At 45.6% G+C, this 6,000-nt stretch overlaps 1 protein-coding gene across 3 annotated transcripts in view; it reads left to right on the top strand.

Annotated features, from left to right (window-relative positions):
* The first annotated feature begins 603 nt into the window (after positions 1 to 603).
* OPTN (optineurin) overlaps positions 604 to 6,000 on the top strand; it is a 55,232-nt gene continuing 49,835 nt past the window's right edge. The window contains exons 1-2 of one of the 3 annotated variants that reach the window (XM_059711256.1): positions 604 to 802; positions 4,484 to 4,622. The gene's annotated coding sequence lies outside the window, so the exon portion shown is untranslated. The remainder of the gene's footprint in view (positions 803 to 4,483; positions 4,623 to 6,000) is intronic. The other 2 variants (XM_059711257.1, XM_059711255.1) reach the window with 2 other exon arrangements.

Here is a 6,000-nt window from a genome sequence, read left to right as displayed (position 1 = left end):
GGAGGCATCCTCCTCGCTCTGGTCTAGTAGATCCATGCTCCTGCTTCCCAGGTGCAATCCAGGTCAATCCAGTAACCCCTCTCCCTGGGGCAGCTGAAGCATACGGGTGTCAAAGTTGGCCTGTTCCCTAGGAGCAAGTGCCCAGGCAGCATCCTGCAAGCTTTTTGTTTGTAATTAAAGGTCTATTTTAAGGTCAAAATTGGATGGAAAGCCACGCATGCTCAGTTAACTATATCCAGATCTAAGACTTTTAACAGAGATTGAAGTCTCTTTCCAAAGATGCCTGGGACCACCCTCTTTCCATGGGATCTGGCCTTCCATAGGGACCCCCGCGGGGAAGACCGAGTCCGCGTGCTTGATTTTATTCATAATTTATTTTAATTCACTTCATCCGTCACGGTCACACTGACACCTAGGCAGGCGGCGGCTCTGGGTCCTCGCCCAGACCTGAGCGAGCTGTGGGGTTGGGTCGCTGCAGGCCTGCTCCCGGGGAAAGGAGGGGCGGGACACCTGGACGGGGCCTCGGGGGGGCGGGGCCTCCGGGGGGCGGGGCCTGCGCCAGGGCCGGGGCGGGGCCTGCGGAGGGGCGGGGCCTGGAAATTCCCCGGCGGAGGCGGGAGGCCCGCGCGGCCGGCTGTCAGCTGAGCGCCGCTGGGCGGAGTCGGAAAGGTTCCCGACTGCTCGAGGCTCCCAGAGTCCCCGCCGCCGGTCCCGGGCGGCGTCTGCATCCCGTCCGGAGTCCTCCCCCAGCGGGCGCGATGCCGAGGAAGCAGTGAGGAGTGAGGCGAGAGCGCGGGCGCCGGTGAGCCGGGCAGGGGGACAGGGGCTGGGCGGGGCGGCGACTCCTCCTCTGCCTAGGAAGCTCTTCCCGCAGCCCCTTCCCTGCCGCCCTGCGCCAGCAGGGGTGTGGGTGGAGAGGGGGTGGGGTGCCCGTCGGGTGGGCAGGTTTCCAGGTCCTGGCGGAGCCTGGCCTGGTGGGAAAGGGCAGCGGGGCGGCAGTCCCCAGCGCCCTTCCCCCCTTTTACTGGCCTGGCAAACTGCGGGTGACTTAGTCTGTGGGTCAGGAGGGTGTTGCAGCGGTTCTCAACCTGTGGGTCGCGACCCCTTTAGGGGTGGAACGACCCTTTCACAGGGGTCGCCTAAGACCACCCTGCATATCAGATATTTACATTACGATTCATAACAGTAGCAACATTACAGTTATGAAGTAGCAACGAAAATAATTTTATGGTTGGGTCACAACATGAGGAACTGTATTTAAAGGGCCAGAAGGTTGAGAACCACTGTTTAGAGGTTGACTCCCTCAGGTTGGGAATGATTAAACAGCCAGTTCCTCGTTGGAAGGGAAGTGGTTAAGGGTACACCTTTGGAAGACGTAAACGCTAAAATGTACTCTGGCTTTAGGAGATGGCCAGGAACACTAAAGAACAAGCGACCTCTCCCTAAGGTGGGGGATACTGAACAGCTGGAAGGAATCTTCATAAACCGCAAATCTTCACAGAGAGAGAGAGAGAGAGAGAGAGAGAGAGAGAGAGAGAGAGAGAGAGAGAGAGAGAGAGAGAGAGAATGAGAGAGAATATTTGATGAGACAGGAATTGGTTTTACTGTCTTAGTGTGTAAGCTGGAGGCAGTAAACATCTCTAAGAGAAAGTGAAACCCAGATCTGGGTTTGCTACCTTCACCAGGAAAACGGTTGTATGAAATGTATGCCACGAGCTGTTTAAAGGTGAAATGGAAACCCAAACTGTAGGACAGTAAGGTGGTGTTAGGGCATCAGAAGCCTCAGATCTGAGCACGTGGCACTTAGGAGAGCCACCTTGCTCTTTGCCTGGGGGCCCTGGCTGACCCCCAGATGTGCCCAGTTTGTAGTGGACTGGGGAGAGCCAGGGCAGAGGCCAAGGTCAGAGTCTGCCCTGGAATGGACTAGGCAAGTGAAGTTTAAATGTAGCCCATAGAGAAAGGACAACCATTAGAGTCTTTGGGGGCGATCGATCCGTTTTCCTACAGGGCCAGTTTAGCTATTCTTTATGTATTGTGAATAACTTTATAAAAGTAGTATCTTTTTTTTTTTTTGTAATTGACCTCAGATTGCATCTTATGCTATGGAATCCAATGAAACCCTCCAAAAAACAAACTTTATTCTTGAAAGGAATTTGTCACTATTATCTTCCCATGGGACCCCCTCCCACCCCTTTAAGTAGAACTAGCACATGGGTACTCTCTTCTCTGCTTTTCTCTGAATTTTATAGAGACTTGGACTGTTCATTATATTCTTTGGAATCTATAGAATAGTAAATCCAAAGAAAAGGAAAATAAATTAAACTTTGTTTTTTTAAAATAAAATCTATATCAAACGGAAAGAAAAAAAGTTTTATTAAAAGTTTTCATTGTTTTCACTTTGATATATGTATGAAGATTGAATAATAGAATATGTGTTATGAAATGACATCCAGGTACCTTTGTAGTGATATAAAAAAACGCCACTAATTTTCAAAGTAAGTTTTTAAAAAGTTGAGTTTAAAAATCCGGAAATGAGTGCCATAGAACTGTAGAAAAACTCGTAATACTAGAATGCCTAGTTGTCATCTGCACAGCAGGAAGTGTTTTACTGGTGTTAGACTTTAAAATACCTTGTTAAACTGTATTTTCATTTCATTTCAACAAACATTTACTGAGAGCCTGCTGTGTGCCAGTCTCTAGGAAGAATAAAATAGAGATCTTGGCTTAAGTTTGACGGAGAGATGGACTAGCATCTTTGCTTTGCAGAAAAGGGCCAAAGAGATGGAACACACAAAGTGCTATTGGGTGCTCAGAGGAAAGAACAGTTGCTTTCACATAGGACATCTATTTGAGCTGAGTATTGAACTGTCCAGTGGGTGTTTGCCAGGGCAAAAGGGGGCCAGCATTTTAGGCAGAGAGCGGAACAGATACAAGGGTACAGAAGCAAAAGGGTGCAGGGAATTGTCCCTGAAAGGCTGTATTTATCTTGCTCAGGGGCTGAACTCTGTCTTGTGTGGGAAGGGTTTTAAGCAGTCAGCTGAGCTCGTACTAGAAAAGAAACCATGGAGGAAATGAGGCTGCGATGAAAAGAGATGAGAGTCAGACCTTGTAGGAGGCTATGAAAATTCATTCAGCAATTACTTGTTGAATCCCCAAATATGTCAAGTTGTGTTCTAGGAGTGGTGGACACAGCAGTGGACAAAATAGGTAAAAATCCTGTACTCTTTGGAGTGCAATGTTGTTGTAGTCCAGACAAGACAAGAAGGGCCCAAGCTAAGCTGGTGGGATGGAGAGAAGGTGGAAGTGATAGCATTAATATATTAGACTTGGCGGGGAGAGGGAATGGGAAGAATCGATCATAACTCCTAGGTTCCTGCCTGGGACGATAAGGTAAAATCTATTTCCATTTTCTGTATGTTAGCAAACTACAAAATCAGAATACCATTTCTGTCACAAAAGGTGAGGCTTTTCTTACCCTCTTAGTAGGATACGCAGTTTTTCTTTTTCCAGGATGGTGATGGGTTTAGTTGATGTGATCTTGGAATCTTACTCGGCCTCCTGTGAACCCAAACCAGAATTTGCCCATAGCCAGCTATGGTCTCCAATCAACAAATACATTTTTACTCTTTAAACCTAATTTATCCTCTTGATGACAGACTCATAGAGAAGAGACTGGGGGTGTAGGGGGTAAGCACAAAAGAAAAAAAAAAAGAGAGAGAAAACTCATGGATATGGATAACAGTGTGGTGATTTCCGCAAGGCGGGAGGGGAGGTGTAGAGGGAAGTGGAGGAGGGTATAGCGGGATAAATGGTGATGGACGGAGACTTGACTTGGGGTAGTGAACACACACACAATACAGTGTACAGATGGTGTGTTGTGAAATTGTGCACCTGAAATCTATGTAATTTGGTTAACCATTGTCACCCCAATAAATTCAATAAAAAGGAAAAAAACTAATTTATTCACTTGGAGATTGAACCTATGAATACTTAATCAGCAAATCTGGAGAATCAGCCACACCAGGGTTGGGGCCTGGGCTTATTCTGTATATGCCTGTTGGTCTAATGTCCAGTGGGTGGAAGTCAGTATAAAGCAGATTTCAAAATGACTTTCTGACAATTAGAGTTATCCTGTGATATAATGAGCAGTTGCCTGCTAAGGTCATTGCTCATATTTTCTATCATTGAAATCATTCAAGCCTGGTCAAGACATTCTTGCACTGAATAAAGGAGTTGGACTGGATCATTTTTAAGGCCAACTCAGGAATGAGATTTAAGCTCATGCCTACAAAGTCAAGTCATTGAGAGAGCACACTTCAGCATTATTCCTCTTTTCTAAATGAATTAGGATGTGTAAATCGTAGATGCCTTTAAAAGGCTCACAGTTGAGCATTATGTTTTATTAGTGTTTTTTACCTCCTGAAATTGCCATCCTAATTAAGGAATTCCATGAGAATGCCTTTCTTTGTGCTACCTGCCTTAGGGAGAGGTCACGAAGGTGACAGTGTCGTGGGGCCTGCTGTCCCATCAATAGTAGCACCATCTCTGATTACCTACAAGTTCCTTCAGACCAAAGGCAGGTCGCCAGCCTCTCAGATCCAGGGGACCTCCAGAGAGCCCAGGTATCACCTCCTATTGGATTGGGAAGAAGCACTGCCCTGCAGTCGGTGTGTAGCTACATTTTATTACATGGACACAGAGAGAGTCCTCGTAGATGTTATGATATAGTGACAGAGCAGATAGTGCATGTCTCTCTCCTCAGCTTCCAGTGACTGATTCACTGATTCTGCAGTTCTTCATGAAAAGGCTTATTATCATCTTCATAAAGTGTGAAAAAAGAAAATGTTTGCCTAGCCTGGCCAGTGTGGCTCAGTGGTTGAGTGTTGACCTATGAACCAGAAGGTCACGGTTCAATTCCCAGTCAGGGCACGTGCCTGGGTTGCAGACTTGATCCCCAGTGTTGGATGTGCTTGAGGCAGCCAATCAGTGATTCTCTCTCATCATTGATGTTTCTGTCTCCCTCTCCCTTCTTCTCTCTGAAATCAATAAAAATATATATTTTTTAAAAATGTTTTCCGCCCTAACCAGTTTGGCTCAGTGGATAGAGTGTCGGCCTGCAGACTGAAAGTTCCCAGGTTCGATTCCGGTCAAGGGCATGTACCTTGGTTTTGGGCACATCCCCAGTGGGGAGTGTGCAGGAGGCAGCTGATTGATGTTTCTCTCTCACGATGTTTCTAACTCTCTATCCCTCTCCCTTCCTCTCTGTAAAAAAACAATAAAATATTTTTAAAAAATGTTTTCCTATAACATGTAACCAGTCATTAGAAGAGATTTCTATGTTTTCCCAGGTGGTAGGCCATACAGAAGTAAAGTTAGAATACACTTTCTCTTATTTATATCCACTTTGACCCCTCTACAAAATAAAGTGGTATTCAGACATCCTCAGAATATGCAATAATTAGGCAGGATTTTCTAGTCTTTTTAGTGGGCTTTGCAAAATTATCGAATACTGAAGCCTAAATATTCAGTCATTCCTTTATCATATTACAGGTCTGGGTCTGGAATCACCGTTTGTATTTGGTTGCGCCTCTTGTTTAGTGACCTTGGGTGAGCTATGACACCTCAGTGAACCCAGCTGCTTCCCCTGTAAAAGAGATGTATGTTGAGTTTCAATGAGGATTAGAAACTGACATGTGGTACAGTGATTAAGCATCCAAAATATGTTAGTTCCCCTTTCTTCGTAGCCTAAAATATGAAGATTATGAGCAACTTTATTAGATATAATTCACCCCAAATATGGAGATCTGAGTTTAAAGATGTGCATGGAAAAATCAATTTAATGATACTATGCACATGTATACAAATATATATATGGAAACCCTCTTGAATGACTTGTGTTAGGATACCTGATCATCATGATATGCCCTCTCTTCCTCCATATTCCAGCTCCTCACTCCACCCCTCTGCACACCCATATACACAGACATACACATGCACACA

The sequence above is a fragment of the Myotis daubentonii genome, chromosome 1 (genome assembly GCF_963259705.1).
Source record: "Myotis daubentonii chromosome 1, mMyoDau2.1, whole genome shotgun sequence".
Taxonomy (NCBI): Eukaryota; Metazoa; Chordata; class Mammalia; order Chiroptera; family Vespertilionidae; genus Myotis; species Myotis daubentonii.
This window is presented reverse-complemented; position numbering and strand designations above follow the sequence as displayed.